This window comes from Cyprinus carpio, chromosome B9 (genome assembly GCF_018340385.1).
Source record: "Cyprinus carpio isolate SPL01 chromosome B9, ASM1834038v1, whole genome shotgun sequence".
NCBI lineage: Eukaryota > Metazoa > Chordata > Actinopteri > Cypriniformes > Cyprinidae > Cyprinus > Cyprinus carpio.
Window position 1 is genome coordinate 10,619,372 of NC_056605.1, and position 20,204 is coordinate 10,639,575.

The window sequence follows — 20,204 nt, forward strand, 5'->3', positions numbered from 1 at the left end:
CTATGTACATTCTACTGAAAAATAGACCGGACTTTTATTTTGACGGGTTGCCGTGAATACCTTTACAGTTCTGTGTATGTGATATGGGGCTAGTTTTACTCAAATCAAACGGTCAGAAGCTTATGAAAGCTCTCTCAGAGCAGTTCTGGAGATGTTGTTCATGTGTTTACGTCCTCATTTAGAGAGACGACAGAAGCTGAAATCACCGCGAGGCGCGAGCGTCACACGCGCTTCAGTATAAATGAAACCTCGCATCTGCGCCATTCATGTTAGAATCATGCAGAACATGCAGGATTCATATTTTAAATCGACTTTTGCGGCTTAATAGTAATAGATACTAGTCCATATCGTGATTTGATTTAATATAATGTAATGACCTACTTTTGATTAATTCATTCAATATTGTTCAATAAACTGTGAATTCTGTTTTTATGACTGGATTCTGTCCGCGTTTTGCGCATCACGGAAATCACAGGGCACTACAATTATACCAGCACAATGTATACTCTCACACTTTAACTGCTTCTGTTCTTGAACACTTAATGATTATCTAATCAAAATAAAAGAGCAGCGCTGAGTCTAGGAGAACTCACGGGTATCACACACACTCCGGACGAGTCGCGTTCAGCTCGAGCAGTGGTCTAAAACAGTTTATTTAATCACCAAACGGACACAAGTTTACTTCAAGAATGAACAATGAGGCATTGATAAGTTTGAAGTTCAGTGTTTAAAAAGCAGAGCAAACTGAAAGAGCGATCAATATTATAGCTCTATAAATGAAGCATACAGAGTTTATTAGAGCCACAGAAAGACAAACGTTTCAATGAAAATGCTCAATATACAATTCATTATGTATATTAACAACGATTCGGGGCGAATATAATGTAATTTAATGGAAAACTATGGCGCACTGTGGCTTGGCAGGATTTTCTGTCCGCATTTAAATCCGGGTCTGAAGTTTCTCGCTCTGTTTGGCATGCAGCATCACATGTCTAAACAAATAGCATGTGCTGTCAGTGATTTCAACTACTAGAGGCCACTCCCACACTGTATAATGAAAACAGACTCTTCTCAGCCGCTCCAGCAACGGACGCAACCCGGAAAACTATCGGCATTGATTTTTGTAGATAACCAATTGTTCCAGCAATCAACTATCGGTGCCGATTAATCAGCAAAACCGATACATCGGTTGACCTCTATTAAGGATGGATAGTATGCACATTGGGATGCAGGCGTTGCCTCTCTATGAATGGGCTTTGAATCATTGGTTCACAGGATTCGTTCAAAATGCGGACTGATTTAGAAACTAAACATCGCTGTGTTACTCACAGACGCACAACAGTTCTGCTGTGGTTTTTAAGGTAATATTTTCGTTTGCAAAATTGAACAAAAACACACAATATTGTTTAAAATATAGCACAATATTTACTACTTATTTACTTGAACTGGTCTATAAAATCACATGTGCATTCATGTTTTTCGTGACAAAATCAGCACTCGTGTGAGTGCTCTTTGCTGTTGTAGTGATATCGCTTATATGATATAAATATGAGACAAAACTCATACAGGGGCTTTAGGAACTTTAGGGCATAACTGCATTTATGGAGTCGTTACCCTGCATCATATTTTTCAGCAGTCATCTGTATGAAATGTAAGATGATGTACAGGTCTGGGGGCAGGGCCAGTGCGTTTACGGTGTTAAAATATTTTAATTGCGTCATTTTTTTTTTATAACTAATTAAGTTAACGCTTTAAACTGACAGCCCTAGTCAAGACTTATGACCAATAGAAGATTGGTGTGGCATCTTGGCTGGATTACAAAAAATGCAAACTTTAAATATGCAAGATTGCAGTATTGCAGTAAAATGAAGCAGTTTATATATTTTTATATTTGGGATGTATTCAGATGTAGAAGTGTGTGTGTGTGTGTGTGTGTGTGTGTTCGCTGTTGAGTGTGATGTCGCTTTAGGCCCGTTGAAGTGTCTTTTATAAATGTTGCATGCTCAAAAATACAGTAAAACAGTAATATTGTGAAGTATTACAATTTAAAACAACTGTTTTCTATTTTCATATATTAAAAATGTTTGAAAATGGGTCAGATTTTTTTCCCCTGAATTCCTAAAGTTAAAGGAACAGCTATTATTTTATATCTTTTGTAGTTATCTAAAGTGTGCGTGATAAATACCTGTTAATTTCTTTCATAACAGAGAATTTTATAGACGCCAAGCTTTTAAACTGTAGTTTAAAATCAACAACAACAACAAAAAAAATAATAATTTACATTCACCCTCATGTTGTTAGACTGTATGAGGGACACATTTTGGAGAACTTTTGGGTCTAAATGACATTGATTGTAATTGGCTTGCATTGTGTGAAGAAAAACAAAAAACTTCAAAATATCATCTTTTGTGACCTGCAGGAGTCAGTCAGTCAGACAGGTTTGGAACAACATGAGGGTAAGAAAATTATCATTTTTGGGTCTAAAACTATCCCTTTAGTTATACCAGGTGGCGGCTATAATAAGCCCTCAATCTGCCCTGCATGTGTATTCATGTGAGTGTGTATTCATATATTCTTCCTGGTTCATGGTAGTGGATTTGTGTGTGATTGCCAATAGTCATGTATGTGAGTATTGGCTTCTGTTCATCAGAACAGTTGGGAGACTGTCTGTCTCCTCCCGTTTGAATACCAGACGTCATCCTGTGCCCAGGTACACAGCGGCTTTCTAAACCACCACTCCTCAGGACCAGAGTTCATCCACGTTTCCTGTGGAACAGATGGAACTCGGTATGAGTACAGGTGTGTGTGTGCAGACCCTGTGATTCTTTCATCTTCACCTGAACAAGCTTTGCTCTGTTTGTTTGGTGTTTTGGTGTGCGTTAACATAGACATTACCAACTGTGTTTATATGTAAACCTGTGTTTGTGACAGTATTTTGGTGTGCGTTAACATAGACATTACCAAACCTTTTGGTGTTTTTGACAGTGTTCGCACTCATGGATACAGAACAAAATCAGGGGGCGTGGTTTGGATCCGCGAAAAGACTACTGAGGCTAGTGAATCACCGGCAAGGCATGCAAAATAAAATGTACTTGTGATTTGGTGTGCCGTGCGCTCCATGTGTTCGTACGTCACACGTGCAGACAGATATGTATCGCATGTGTGCCCTTGGTAACACATTCAAGACACAGACCAGTTTTTTTGTGTGAATATATTGCCCTGTACACATTATTGTTGAAATTATAAATATATTCATCACACAGACCAGTTTTTTCATAGCACGTGCAATTTTATGTTTCATAAATTTGCAGCTGTATTGTAAAAACGAGCCTATACAGGAGACACTGTAGCATTTTTTATTTTTTTTATCTTTTTATTTTTGAGATCCCAGAGTCCCAAGAGGGAAACATTTTTCTTTTTCTCTGCTCTGACATGATCCAAAGCTGTTTGCTTTCTTTCCTCTGAGATAGTTGCTGTGCTTGTGCGTCATTCTGAGGAGAGCCCTTATGGAGGACTTGGTTTAAAACCAGACAGGGAGCCTGCCATTTGTGTGTGTGTGTGTGTGTGTGTGTATGACTGACAGCCTGCAAGATGGCTGGAATGAAGGCCGAAACGGTCGACTGCAGGGTGAGTGCAATACCTCGTGTTGAGCACCAACTTGGCACACACACAGATACTAGCTCTGTTCCAAAAACCTAGTGGACTGCCTACTGCCTAGATAGGTAGCTGCCTTCAAGGCACTGCCTAACTGAAAGTGTTTGATCTGGAGCACTGCATCAGGGCTCTTCAACTGCAGTCCTGGTGGCCGGTGTCCTGTAGACTCTCACTCTAACTTTAATGAAACACACCTGTCTGTAATGTGAAAGTAATTCTGAACACCGTGATTAGCTTGTTCAGGGGTGTGTCATTAAGATTCATGCTACTCAGCAGGAGACTGGAGTTACAGCCCTGCTCTACATAGACAGCAAGTAGGCTACATGCGCATATATTATATTATATATTATATTATATTATATTATATTATATTATATATATTATTATATTATATTATATATATATATTATATATATTATATTATATTATTATATATATTATATTATAATATTATATTATATTATATTGTGTTCAGTTCTTCTCAGAATGGAGTAAAATCATCAAACAATTAACAAACTGTCTACCATCTTGAATTAATTAATTTATTTTTTATTTTATATTGGGTGCACAGATTTTTAGATTCTAGCAAAGACCTCTAATATTTTTTCTTCTATGTAAATAACTGGTATTAAAAATCTATGCCGTTTTACTTTTAGATGTGAAAAACAAATAATCATTTTGAGATTTGCTAAAGATTACATTTTATAATTATAATAATAATAATAATAATAATAATAATTATTATTATTATTATTATTATTATTATTATTATTATTATTATTATTATTATAATTATCAGTGTTTTTGAAAACTTTAAGTTGATTTTAAATATGGAGAAAGTAAATGTCAAAACAGGCAAAATGAGCAGCACAATTAATCCAACAACAGCCAATAGATATCCGATATTTACTGATTAAATTGAAAAATAATAATAATAATCTTAAGGCCTGTTTCATAAACAAGTTTACCAAATAACCAGGTTTAAGTTAGTCTGATGCATTGTCAGTTGATTTGGTTCAAAATAAGTCAGACTAACTTAAACAAGATATCTGATGTGCAAAAAAAAAATATATATATACTACCTGTTATGCAAAATACAAACCTCATTGATTTTTGTGAAAACAAAGCTTACTGTGGTATAATGAACAAAACACGTATTGTTTGGAATGACATAAGATTAAATGACTAATAATGACATAACTTCCATTTTCAGGTGAACTAGCCTTGATTTTTAGCTCATGATATATTTACCTCATGATTGTGCCATATAGGATGCCTTTAATGCTGCCTACATAGGCTCACAAGGTTTTGGAACAGATCGAGTATGTTCAGATGTCAGGGTTCTAGTTTTACTGCCAACCTTTAGGTCCCACTGCTGTTTATGGGGATTATAGCAGCCCTTCCTGTTCAGACTTCTGTTCAAGTTCATTATGAGGATCAGAAGCAGAGAGCTGAGCCAGACATATTTAAATGTGATGATTTAGTCCTGATCAAAAATAGTGCTGAAACCAGAGATCCCTCACTCTCAGACAGATGAGGAATGGGAGTGGAATGTTTCACAGCTGTCCATATTCAGTGTTTAAAGCCCCTTTGACTTGACTTCATGGGGTCCTGTCCTGCCCTCTTTTCCCAGGGCGGATAAGGCTCTCTGGAGCAGAGGTTAAGAGCAGTGTGTGTTTTGCATAAGCGAATTTGTTGGGAGGCGTTAGAGACACCGCAACTTAAACGTTCCACTCCACGGCACTAACACACCTGCAAGACACACATCAAAAACCATTAACGTTGGTGAGTGGCGCTTTTTCGTTATCAAGTTGTTTTTTTACCTTCTCTTTTTATGGTGTTAAATTACGCATGGACATGAATCATGCCTCATTCGAGGGTTCTTGTGTGACATTGCAATTATGAGTCGGCTCTCATGTTCCACAGGGCCTCGGGAAAGAAGGGAGCATGTGGTGGGATATTCAATGGCAGCTTGATTGTGCTCTCCCTCGTCCTTTTATATGTGGGTGATTACTCATCACCTACATAAAGAAAAAGATGAACTCTCATCTTGGCTCAAAAGAGTATTTGACCTAAAAATCTGTCATCATTTTACTCATCTGCATGACTTTCAACCTGTGTGGCAACCAGTATTATGTTTATTTATTTTTTCTGTGGAACACAAAAGGAGATGTTTTGGAGAATGTTCATGCTGCTCTTTTCCATACAGTATATTCAAAGTGAATGGTGACCCGAATTGGTTCACTTTCACTGTATGAAACAGTAGGGCCCTATGATTTCCGCAATGCAGAAAACACGGACGGAATCGTAGAATCCAGTCATAAAAATGTAATTTACAGTTTAATGCGGAATATCACGCAATTTGTCAAATTTTGAATGAAATAATCAAAAGTAGGTCATTACACTTAAATCAAATCACTGTAAATATTAAGCCGGAAAAGTTGATTTAAATATGAATCCTGCATGTTCTGTGTGTCTCTGTTAATGAATGGTGCAGACGCGTGGTTACGTTTATTACACACACACTGAAGCGCGCGGCACTCGCAGTGATTTCAGCGTCTGCCGTCTCACTAAATGAGGACGTAAACACTTAAACAACATCTCCAGAACTGCTCTGAGTCACTTCATGAGCATTTGACCATTTGATTTGAGTAAAACTAGCGTCATATCACATACACACAGCTGTAAAGGTGTTCACGGCAACCTGTCAAAATAAAAGTCTGGTTTAATTTAAAGACAAGTATTCGCCAGAAATGTATTACTATTGTTCAGCAGAATGTACATAGCCTACTCCTACTACTAAAAAGAAACAAACATTATTTATTTAAGGAATAATCACACAACATTTCTTCCATGTTTTAATTTTAATAGTAAATCCCATTTGTTCCCATTTTTGTACCAAAAAATAGTTTGCTTAATTTTCAATAATTAAAAGATAAATTAAATTAATGTTTTATGCATTCATTTGATAAACTAATTTTTTTTTAAATGCACAACAGAATTTCTGAGGAAAAAAAAAATTCATAAGGCAATTTTAAGAAAAGATTTAATAAATTAATTTGTTTTTTATGCATTTATATAATTAGACATGCTAAAACACAGAATTAGGTAACAATAAAACATGGTGAAGAAAAAATAAAAAAATTTCAAAGGACGCTAAACATATAATTTTTGTTAAACTTTTAATAAATTGATGTGAAATTTATTGATTAATAAATTTTAATGTAACCATTAAAAAGGAGTCGATAAAAATGAAAATGGAAAAAAACGGAATCCAGAAAAATGAAAACAGAAAAATATGGAATTTGGAAAAAAAATAAAATGGATTTGATAGGGCCCTAAAAAAGCAACAAAAAGTCTTGCAGGTTTTGAAAACCGTGTGGGAGTAAAGTATGACAGTTTTGTTTGTGGCTAAACTTTTTTTTTTTTTTAAATAGGTATTCATTTCTAGATCGATTTTCTTTTCACTGATGTTGTCTTCAGCCTCACTTTCTTCCCCCTCTTTTCTCCTTTTCCGCTGAGGTATTGAATCGCTCAAGTGTTTGGCTCATTTTGACTCTGATTTGAAGGAGCTCATGTTTCCGTCGTCATAAACTGCAGACGGATCAATGCGGTGTATGAATTACAGCTCTCTAATGAAAGTGTTGCTCCTTCAGTGCCGCAACATGTCAAGCAAAGACCTCTGCATTGATGTCCTGCTCAAGTCATTGTTTGAATCGTAACAATGACTAGAGCTGTAATTATCATCAGATTTTAATGACTAAATGGCAATTAAGTAATGTTTTTGGTCCTAAATGTTATTTTCACATGGCATTTCAAGGCTGTTGGCAGTTATTTAATATGTAGATATGTATGTAAATGTGTATGTAAATGCTCATTTTACTTTATTTAAAATGACCAACAGAATCTGACTATTTACATGTAAACTGTAGCCTAATTGGCTACAACTATGGTCATTTGTACTTTTAAAGCTCAGTCACAACACAGATGGCAATTGCACTGATTTAGATAAACATTTCAGGTTTATTTTTAATTTTATGTATTTTTTTGTAAACAAGCACTGCATCTATGAAAATCTTACTTGTAATCTTACTTTCTCATTGGGTGCCTTTTATAAATAATTAATTTTTTGTATGTGCCAAATTACTCTCTGCACACCTGGCATCTGTGCATGTCAGATGTGATTGCTACTGTAGGTTATATGATACAGCATCTGGCTTTTACTGCGTTTAAGTGATCTGCTGTTGTTACATCACATTTATGTGGACAAGCTGGTTTTTACTGACCCTGACTTAGCAAGGTTTATGGGAGAGTTATCATGTGAAGTTATGAATATTTGAAACTCCTACTAAAAAAAGAAAACATGGTATGATTCCCTTCTGGATTCTCTTGGCTGGCTTGATGCTTTTCCAAAGGAGCACATATACTCATAAGTTGAAATATTTATAAGTACATAGAAAATATCTTTAGGGGAGCAATGAACGTGTATTGAATGGTGTGCTTTTCTTTAATGAATGTATAGGAGGAGACATTTATAAGCAAAGTGATTTAATCTTTTAGAATACAAAACGTACAATAGATTTTGACATATTTCTGTTTTAAGATGTATGCATACACTGAGACTCTTATTTTAGCTGCTCTTTCAAACAGATTCGGGATAGAAGATAAAATGATATATTGAATATATTAACTTTTATAACATATAAAACAAGAAAGTAAGAAATTTAATAATTTATTTATTGTTTTGCAGTGTAGCAAAGTTAAGAAATTGATTGTTTTATTTTCTTGTTTTTAATTGATTGCAAACAGCTTGGCAAATGCACAATAGCACTGCAATTTTTCTTTTGAAATTTGCAGCTCTCATATTTAATGAAATCATAGATTTTGAAGTTTAATAACAACATCAGACTGTTTCATGCTTTGTATTTTCCATCCCCCAAATTAAGACCTTTTAAACATAAAACATTATTTTTTATACTATAAGATGACTCAAATGTCATAAAATGACTAATTTGTACTCTTGCTCCTGAATACATAAGTTGCAAATGTGAGTAAAATGCTCACACTGTCAAGCCCCCCCAAGATGGTACAAACAGATTAGAGAAAAGAAACAAGAAATATATCGCAACGATAACTTCAAAGTTATGACACACCTAAACTTTGCTTAAAAGTTTCAAAAGTGGCAAATGTTGCTTTCAGGTTTCACAATATGGCAATCAGCTGTATTTTATCAGACATCTGCACGCACTCGTTTTCGTTAGTATTGGCTACCCACAGTTGGTAAAATTGTGTCATGTTTGGAAACATCAGATTTGACTTTCTCTGGTTTTCTGAAACAAATCTTCCATTGTTTTCATAAAGCCATCTGCAAAAATAAATGTGAGTCGTGTTATAAACGCTTGCTGCTTTTGAAACTTTTTAAAAAATCAGACGCACGAGTATGTGTTCTAAAGCGATTTCTTTCTGTCGTAGAACCCAATTATTTCCCTATTATGCATTTTGTGCTTGTGCGGGTAGAATTGCCTGCCTGTAAATAAGTATGCCATCTCGTAAAGTGGTGCCGTCCAAATGAGATCCATTACATAGTAAATACGCAAGCCATCTCATAAAAAAGAACGGTCCAAATGAGATCCATTACATTTCATCTGGATGCTCATTTCTCAAGGTGGACATCCTTTTAAAACAAAGCATCCAGGTATTGTTGTTATATAATCAGATTGCTCGTGGTCTCATACCTTCAGAGAGTGCTTTCTAATTACCTTATGAAAGCAAATAGGATGTTTACGCCCCTGGCAGTCCGTATCCTCCATCTCTGAAGCGTCCTGTGATGCGTGCCGGCTAGGCTCGCACATTAGCTGTTTGAAATGGATGCTTCACAATCCTGTGACAAAATGGATGAAGAGCAATATCCTCCTGAACATCCTCCGGCACGCAGGCTTTAAGAATACGTATGAAGAAATGATTCTTTATCTTGCTTTAAAGTACATGACAGGGTCTAAATTAAAGGTGCTTAGCATTTATGAAAGCCCTCCAACAGCCCAGAAATGTATCTCCCTGTCAGAGTTTATATTATTCTGTAAGATTACCGTAGATTATTCCGTTAAACGTTTGGAGAGGCATCAGACTGAAATCTATGAATAATGGATGTGTGGGAATGGGGCTTGTTGCTATGGGAGGTGTGAATTAGACCAGAACTTTTACAAGCTGGCCTTTTCCCATCATTTCAAATGAGTGCTTTAACGCCACACATTTGTGTCTACCATTCCTATTTTCCTCTTCCATTTATGGTTTCAGTTTTGAGTCACTAGTGACTGTTTATGTGTGCCCACGATCAGAGCTCCAACAAACAACTCTTAACAATCCTAAGATAACATTAGTGTGGCTAATTAATGCATCTAAATAAAGTCACTATTTTGGATAATTAGATTTATCCAAAATAGTGGGGCCAGACAGAAATTGTTTGCACGTGTGTGTCAGGGTTATTATAGTTTACAAAAAGTAAAACCATAAAAAAAGAGCTTTTGTTACTTGGGATAAAGTAAATGTTAACTAAAATTAAATAAATAAATAATTAAAATAATACTAATAATGTTTTGGTAATTTTCATAATTTTGTTGTGCATTTTGGTCATTTTTAATTACAATATAGCAAATATATAAGGCAAATATAATAAAAAAAAAATGAAAAAAATATTAGTGAAAACTATAATAGTATCTCAATGATACTAAAATAACACTGGAGTGTTAATGCGTTTTAGCAAGGATGCAGTAAATAAGTAATAGTGAAGACATTTGTAATGTTGCAAAAGATTTGTTTAATTTATCCTTTTTAAAAAAAAAAAAACTATTCATCAAATAATCTTAAAATAAAACATCACGCAAGTTTTAAGCAATTTTAGTGCAAATATATACATTTACAACATTGAACAACAAATATTTAATTGTAATGAATATTTTGTTTAAATATTGTCATCCTGCTACAGCGTTATTGTTGGACACTGTCTGTTGTGCTCTGTCTGCTTAATGTGCATGAGCGCTTGCTCACTCTTTCAAGACATTTTTCTGTGACTTACTGTTTTGTGAAATGAGCTACAGAATTTGCTAGGAAAAAAAAAAAAACACCTCTCACTCCATTAAACTGCAAAAACAATCTGTCAAAGCACCTGACACGGCAACCCACATGAAACGCTATGCTTATGAGGATCTTTGAAGCGTTTAATGCAAAATGCTTGGACTTAAAACAGCAGCTCGCTCTGTGAACACTATGTGCCATTTTTCCATTTTATTCAGCATTGTAAAATAACATGACTGATTATTTAGGTAGTTAGTTAGTTAGTTGCCCACATGCCAGTGATTCAGAGGAACCTCTCTTCAACACCTTCCTTCTTTGCTGTCGTCTTTGTCCTTTCCTCTGCCGGTCTCTGTTCTTTCTCAGGGACATGGTCCAGATGGTGGCTTTATTTCTGGTTGCTGGTGAAATCTGTGTTGGTTTATTTAAGACATTTTTCCAGCTGGGTGAAGGCAGCACATTTGTACAGCTCATGTGCATTTGTGCAGTGCTAAATGGACACCAGATCCGTGGCGCAGGTGAGATTTCTCTACCCAGGTGTTGGAGAAGATGTAGCTGGACTGCATGGCTCGGGTTAATGCCACGGCTGCGCTTTTGAAGAAGGCTTCGGTGATGTAAAGAATCCTGCACAACTGTAGAAATGTCTGGCGGTGGATTGGGTTACCGGAGTGCATTAGCAATATAGATGAAGGGTTCAGGTTAATGGGTTCAGTGTGTGGCAGTGAGCACGTGTTTGCTCATCAATCCACTCTCCATGTACATGCAGTCAAGTGACCTCTGTGTTGATTTCCCCTCATCGCTGCACTGCGGCGGGGAGGCTTTCAGAGGGCTCTTGCCTGGTCATCCATAATGGAGAGCACTGTAAACGCGAAACAGGGTCACCCAGAGACGGACTGAATTGAGACCAGTAGTCTCAAGGTTGTCTGCTCTGAAATCCATTTCTTATCTCTTCTGTTCTCACTTTTGCTTCTCGTCTTGGATATTGATTGCCCTCCACAAGGACAGAACAAGCCTCGAGTGCAAACGTTGTCTTTGGTGAAATTGATGTAATGCTTGTGGGTTTGTCAGCGTGGGAGAATAAAATGGTCTAACAGATTTCTGTGGGACCGCCAGAAGTGCGATTTGCTCTCGCTCTCTGACCCTCAGAATGAAACGGACCGTTTCTGCTACTGTAGCTTTAAAGACCTGCCAACAAAATTACTGGGCCAATCAAGTGAACTGAAATGTATTAATATTAGAAAGGTATGTTTAGCACAGTAACAATAGTGTATATATACAATATATATGGCTGTATGTGTGTGTGTGTGTGTGTGTGTGTGTGTGTGTGTGTGTGTATATATATATATATATATATATATATATATATATATATATATTATAATATAATATAATATATATACACATATATATATATATATATATATATTTATAATATATCTAATATGAGGCCGATGCAATATGCATCTCGATGCATACACACACGATACACCCCTATTATATTCCGATTTATTTATACAAGCAATTATGGAAAAAAAACGGTTATTTAATTATGATGTAGTTTGATATGGTTTAGATTTTATAATTTTTAATACGATGCAATGGACAAAACGGTCGCATTTTTATTATGAACTGATCATTGTCAAATGATTTGCAATATAGCAACTTCAGTCACTGGATGCTGCATAGTCCAACGATACGATGCGATAACACCCCTAGTGATACTGATGCTCTTCGATACTATAGCCATGCGTCTTTCTTCGATTTGATACAAAGCAGAAAAGACGATGCAATGGACAAAACGGCTCTTAAAAGCATTACAATTACTTTTCACTTTTGGTTAAGAAAACAGACTTCCTGCAAATTAGGAAATTAGCTTACGTTTTATTTACCATTACAGTAGTCCCTTACTGACTGCTAATGCCTAAATACACTTTATGTAGGTTTAAAATTCTTAAAAAAGCACATTTCATAAAACAAAAAGTAGCAAAAATTATTATTAAATAGCGTGCATGCCAAAAGCGGCTTAGCCTTGTTCCGTTAGTCTGACTTTCTAACATTTACAGATGAAAAATATTGTCAAATGATTTGGTATCCATTAAACAGCACAAATATATTCACTGTTTGCCATGGCGGATTGATTTGATCCATTATCGATTTGACATTAAGGGCTGTTTAAGAATATGCATCCACAAATTAGTGAGATTGTGTGAAATTAATTAGTTTATGGAACTGCTTTAGTCCTGATTGATTTGTTAGGTTATTTCAGGTCAGGTTTGGACTTTAAACCACACTTATCCTCAGGTCTCTGTAGTGTTGTTGTGATGCGTCATATTCACGTGTAGCGGTGATGAGAGAACACACTTGAGAAATGGTTTCGAGAGGAGAAGTCAAGTCAAGTCTTCGTCAATTCTTCCACATGTACAGTACATGCATACAGAGAATTGAAATTGCTTTACTCTCAGACCCATGGTGCATACAGATAACACTAACAGTAGAGCCTAAAAATCTAAAATGTAGATTGATTTCTACATTTTACATGTAGAAATCAATATACATGTAAAATATTGGTCACAGATTATTGGTCACTTTCTAAAAACAATATATATATATATATATATATATCAGATTTGCCAAAATGGCGCTACGCTGATTTGGAGAGATACAGAAGAGAGGAATTGTCGAATAAAGTCGTTAGTTTTGTTTTCTTCGTGTAAAAAAAGTATTGTCATCACTTTATAACGTTACGGTTGAACCACTGATGGCAGATGGACTATTCTGACGATGCTTTTCATACTTTCCTGGACCTTGACACTGTTATTTACTTGGCAGTCTATGGGACAGTCACAAGCCTCCCTGTTTTCATCCAAAATATCTTAAATTGTGTTCCGTAGATGAACGAAGCTTTTACGGGTTTGGAACGACATGGGGGTAAGTGATTAATGACAAAATTTTCATTTTGCGGTGGAGTAACCCTTTAACAGCCTCAAGTCTTTTTGGGTATGATGCGACAAGCTTTGCACATCAGCATTTGGCAATTATCTGTGATTCTTCTCCTCGCCTCTTCATCTTGCAAGCTCTGTCAGGTTGGATGGGGGCAGATGCCCATTTTCAGGTTTCTCCAGAAATATTTGATTAGGTTCAAGGCCAGGCTGTGCTGGGCCACTCAAGGACATTTACAGAGTTGTCTTTAAGCCACCCTTGCTGTGTTTAGGTTCATTGTCCTGTTGGAAGGTGAACCTTCTGCCCAGTCTGAGCTTCTGAATGCTCTAGACTGGGTTTTCAATAAGGCTGTCTCAAAATTTTGGTGCATTGAGCTTTTTTTTCTACTCTGACGAGTCTCTCAGTCCCTGCTGCTGAAAAACAGCCCCACAGCATGAGGCTGCTAGCAGCACACTTTACTTTTGGATGGTACTCTGCAGGTGATGAGCAGTGCCTGGTTTCCTTCAAACATTATGCATGGAATTGAGGTTCATCAAACCAGAGAATCTTTGTTTATCAGAGTCTAAGAGTCCTTTAGGTGCTTTTTTGCAAATTCCGAGTGGGTTTTCGTGTGTCTACACTGAGGAGAAGATTGAGTCTGGCTACACCGACATTAAGCCCAGATCGGTGGAGTGTTGCAGTGATGTTTATTTTTCTGTAGGTTTCTCCCATCTGCATATATGATCATGGTGCTCAACTAGAGTGACCATCATTTTCTTGGTCACCAGTCTAGACAAGGTCCTTCTCCAGTTTGACCAGGAGGCCAGCTCTAGGAAGAGTTCTAGTTGTTTCAGACGTCTTCCATTATGGATAATGAAGGTTATATGATTCTGTAAACCTTCAATGAAGCAGACTTTTTTTTCTGAACTTTTCCTCAGATGTGTGGCTTGTCGCGAACCTGTTTCTTAGCTCTACAGGCAGTTTTTTATTTTTAATAAATTTTCATTTGTGTAGAATAATGTGGGAGAAAAAGTAATTTAAAGCAATTTAACAAGGCAGCAACATAACAAAACATGAAAAAAATCAAGGGGTATGAATACTTTCGCAAGGCACTGTATATGTGTGTGTGTGTGTGTGTTTATGGGTTAATATATATATATGTGTGTGTGTGTGTGTATATATATATATATATATATATATATATATATATATATATATATATATATATATAAAAATATGGCCATTTTTGGTCAAAAATGATGCTGCACATCAGAACTGTATGTATGAAAACATGAAAGAAAAATATTATTATTATTATTATGAGAAGTGCATTGTGGTATACAGTAGTAAGATATTTCTGTTATCATTTATTAAAGTTAAACCAAACTTTTATTTTGGCTGCTTTTCAGGAAGGTCTTTGAGTTTCAGTGTTTATTTGATGGTAGTTCTTCTCTAATGAAACTGTGAATGTTTAACTGTAGTCTCGTTTATTTTTGTTGTTTGGACTGTTAGATCAATCCATATAGAGTAAAAATGTTGAGAGCTAATTTTTTCATCATATATTTTGTTTCATATGATGATTTATCGCCAGCTCTAGATAATATATAAAATAATTATGATTGGCTAACCCTCACAGTTTAGCATAGTTCACACTGTGGTTCATCAGTGCAGTCCATGGTACTGAATACTGAATGATATGTTGATATGTAAGTCAATAGCGTTGATATGGCTAGTCAAATGTTAAACACAGGTGGCTGAAAGTACTTTTGTTAGTTTAGATCCCATCAAGGATAGTTCGCTTGTTTAACTGATATAAAAACAAATACTGTTAATAAATAACTAGGATAATGTTTAGATCAGACATACTTTTGTAGTTATATCAAATTTTAACACCACAAAAATTTGATGTACAAGAAATTTGTGAAATGTAAACAGTCACTGTTCGTCTTGGTGAATGCATAGTAAACAGGCAGGACAACAAAATATTGCATCTCTGAGCTATTTGTGCTTTAGGCCTAATTAGACCTGCCTCTGTCTATTGTGCATTTAATGCTAATGAAACAACAATAATTTTTTTCACCTGTATATTTGAATTTTTCTGTGGTATTAGCTTCTGTGGTATAGAGCTTTGCAAAATGAAATGTTTGCTTTATTGTTTAAAATTCTACTGAAATGCTCTTCTTTGAAATTTGTATTTATTTGCTTTAAAGAGAAAGTAAAGGTCTGTATTCCAGTGATGTTGTGTTTAGTCTGACTCCTGTTTAAAGCTGTGAAATGAAACTGGTGCAGCTAATGAAGCTTTGCACAAGTGGTTTTTCATGCTAAACTGCAGTGCAGGTCCAGAATGAGTGCTGTACTACTGCTACACATGATATTAATTTGTCTAAAGCCACTGCAGATGTTTCTAAGGAATTATGTGTATGTGTGTGTGTGTGTGTGTGTTTGTTGTTGCTTGTGCGTTTTAGTGTGTGAGAGAGGCTTGCATAATGACCTGAAAGAGCTCTGGGAAGTCACCCGGTTTGATGGGTCTTGTGATTCTAATGAATAATGCAAAGGATGTGATGTGTAACTCCCACGCTTCTCTCCGCTCTTTCACTGCCGTTGCCCCTTGTTATGTCCTTCCCTCTATTTGTACGTTCTCTCTATTTCTGTCTATTCGCTTCTTTTACCATGTCTTGGCCCAGTCGTATCGACTTGCACTCTGGTTTTATGTAGATTTCTGCTGTTACAGTGTGTTTGTGTCCGTCGTTTTCAGTTCAGGCGAAAGGAAATGTGGTAAGCAGACCGTGTCTGTTACACTTTTTTTTGTTTTGTTTTGTTTACTTTATTCTTCATTGGGTCTTTTTTCTTCTTCTTTCACACATCAAACCAAATCATATCCTGTGTTATGGCTTACGTGACACTTCGAATAAGTAAATGATCATGTAGTTAACTTGAAATGTCAAGAAGTGACAGCAGTGTCCTGCAGTGTAACATGTTTAAAGCCTCAACATCGCTCCATTTTTTTGGACTCCATTTTTGTTATGTTGGTCCCCTTGTCATTAATTTCGGCCTGCACTTCAGCATTGAGCGATGTGTTTCCACCTCTGCTTTTATCTCTTTCACTACGTCACACTTTCACTCTTCACTGATGTGAAAATCCTGTCACACTCAGTCTCTCCTTTGCTGTGCTCTCCTCAAAAAAATGGGTTTTTTTTTTTTGTTTTTTTTTTTACACTGAATGCTGCTAAATGACATGCTCTTTAAAATTGTATATTTCTAAATGCAATGCAAAACATTTTTATTGAGAACTTCAGACCAAGTTGACACTTTTTGGGGTAATCGGACAAGAATTGCTCAAGTCAATGTGAAACTCCGCAGTCTGTGTCATAGACCATAAGTGGACACACTATTTTCATTATTACTGGCAGGGTATTTTTAGCTTTTCATCAGTACTAGGTCACAGGTTCCTAGCAAAAAGTGTCCACATAATTGTCTTTCCCTTCAGTAGAGAGTCGTTTACAATCTGCATGCACAATAAAAAGCTGCTTCATCACTGACAAATGGTAGATTTGTCAATACTGTCAAGGAAAACGATTCTCCAGTCTGTATACACTGATCATCATCAGACATGGATTTATCCATAATATTTGCTGCAGCAGAGTAAAAAGAGTCTAAAAACACATGCTGACTAGTCTAACTTTTAATTAAACCTTTGGGTAATTAAAAAAAGTTGGAGGTCCAACTATCCTTACGATTCCTTTAAATCACAAGTTGTATTTGTGTGTTACATCATTAAGATGTTAAAGGGATAGTTCACCCAAAAATTTAATTTCTGTCATGAATTACTCACCCTCATGTCGTTCCAAACCTGAAAGACCTTCGTCCATCTTCGGAACTCAAATTCAGATTTTTGATGAAATCCGAGAGCCTTCTGACCTGCATAGGCAGCAATGCAACTGCACTGTTCCCAGGTCCAGAAACATAGTAAGAACATCGTTAAAACAGTGCATGTGACATCTGTGGCTCAACTTCAATTTTACAAAGTTAAAAGAATACTTTTTGTGTGTGAAGAAAATGAAAATAATCACTTTATTTAACATTTTTTCTCCTTCAAATTACATCTTCCGCCATTATCGAGAGTACCTCTGCACGTAAACATGCGCATTATGCTGCTGACGTAGAACATGCATACACGGTGCCATGTTTACGTGCAGAGGAACACACACATGTGCGTCATGGCACTCATTGTACTATTATAGTGGAATATGTGATTTGTAGGAGAAGAATTGTTGAATAAAGTTTTTATTTTTGTTTTCTTTGCACACAAAAAGTATCCTCGTAGCTTCATAAAATTGCGAAAAATCTTCTTTCTCCAATTTCATCAAATCTTAATTTGTGTTCTGAAGATGAACAAAGGTCTTGTGAGTTTGGAACGACATGAGGGTGAGTAATTAATGACAATTTTCATTTTTGAGTGAACTATCCCTGTAAATGGAGTCCTATTATGCTATTACACTTTTTCTACCATAGTTAGTCTGTAATGTTGATGTTTGAGCATTAAAAAGATCTGCAAAGTTACAAAGCTCAAAGTTCACTTCAAAAGGAGATTTTATTTAACAGAAATTACTTTTCAAAAAGTAAAACAAACGACTCGTTTGGACTACAACGCATATTTTGGGGGGTTGGGATATCACAAATATAGACGAATGGGACGAGACCTGGTTGAGCTGCACTAGAGAAGGCAATGAGTGTTATCACTATGTTGGAGACACGGTAGCTTTACCAATGCAGGTGAACTTAGAGTGGTTACAATCATCCGGGTTTAAATCGCGCTCAAATTTATTTGATTTTGACGCAATATTTACACTGAAGCGCACAGCAGGCTGCTATGATAAGGGGCATGACATTTCCTGACCAGGCGGCGAGTGCTGACAATCACGGCACACACTGGCCCAGCTAACCAATCACAGCGCATTTCGTATTTCAGAAGGCGGGTCTTCATTTGATACAGGAACTATTCGAGCGGTTCGTGCCAGACTGGGGAGAGAGGTGTTGTAATAATGTAAAATGTGAAAAATGTGTTTTTCGAGCAACCTAGTTTGAGAGCCTGTTCTAGTACACCCCCAAAACAAAATCAAGACCTTGTAAAAGAGCATAATAGGACCTCTTTAATTCAACACCGTGCTTCATGTTGGTCTATTTATTATTGTCTGGTGTTGTCCTACAGCTGGCTTGGTTGTGCCTTGCTGTGAACACTTTCTGTTTTGTTTGTGTGTGTGTGTGTGTGTGTGTGTGTGTGTGTGTGTATGAGTAAAAGAGAGACGAAAGGCTAAAGCACAGGAAGTGTGTTGAATCATAGTCATCATGACTATGATTCAACTACCATGTCATAATGGTTGGTTGGTTACTCAGACTCCACATGTGAAAATAAATCCAGATTTGGGATGTACAAAACTTCAAATTATCATTATGGACTAGTCAGTCTGAACTCTTAGATTAGAAATATCATAACCACAACATATTTTTCACCATGTCCAACAGCCTTTTTTGAAGCATTCTAAGAAATACACAACACGCTGTTTTCTTTAATCTCAACACAACACCTCACGAATAACCCTGTGAATCCTGCATAATGGGAGCTTTGCTCAACGCAGCCATTTGAAGTCCCACAGCGGAATGTTTTGTTGAAGATGATCACATTGTTCTCAAGCGCTGTTCTGGTTGCTGTAGTGGTGCAGCTCTACATTAGATGAATTTAGAGACCAAACTTCATGACTGTTAGTCTAAAAAGCACCACTGGTAAGGATTTTAGATTCACTAATCCACTGTTGGACGAATAGTGCCAAAAAATGGCCACTGAGGATTTATTATCTCCCGCCACACCAGCAGTGTTATCATATAATGATTGGTGTGTAAGTGTACTAAAGTTGGGGAATCCACTTCACTTCTTCTTTCAAACTAGACCTTTCTGGCGAAAGTGCACATAACAAAACCAAAACCAAATGTCCAGTCTGGGAGTGTTCGTTCCAAGGAAGAGACTCATTAAGTCCAGAGGCGTCTTTGGTTAGACTCTTATCAAGTGACATCACAATTCTTCGGTGGGGGAAAAAAAAGCTTTTTCAGCTGGATTTTGTGCTGAGCAGTTGAAGGAGGCTGTGTGACCAGCTAAGACCAGCAAAGCAGCTTATGCTAGTTTAAGCAGTATTTCAGCAGGGATGATTCAAGTTTCCTCTCAGAAGACTGTTATTGTGTCTAATTGCTGTCTTCTTTTGTCTTGCAGGGACAGACGAACTGTTTGAGGATAAATGGGTTCAAGGAAATATGAACTACAGTGAGGTGTGTGTTTTTGTTTTTCTGTGAGGGTTGTATTTATGGGTCAGTTTAGGGGATAGAAGGTATGATTAGCTCTGTATCAAAACCAGCCTAAAGTTATGTATTTGAACTGAATGTACAAACCCGATTCCAAAAAAGTTGGGACACTGTACAAATTGTAAATAAAAACAGAATGCAATGATGTGGAAGTTTCAAATTTCAATATTTTATTCAGAATACAACATATGACATCTCATTTTGAAATCCAA

General features: G+C 36.4%; 1 protein-coding gene across 1 annotated transcript in view; it reads left to right on the plus strand.

The window, feature by feature from the left end:
- Nucleotides 1–20,204, plus strand: part of LOC109083062 (beta-galactoside alpha-2,6-sialyltransferase 2-like) — a 63,980-nt gene that overhangs the window by 15,147 nt on the left and 28,629 nt on the right. The window contains exon 2 of the mRNA XM_042730888.1: nt 19,904–19,959. The gene's annotated coding sequence lies outside the window, so the exon portion shown is untranslated. The remainder of the gene's footprint in view (nt 1–19,903; nt 19,960–20,204) is intronic.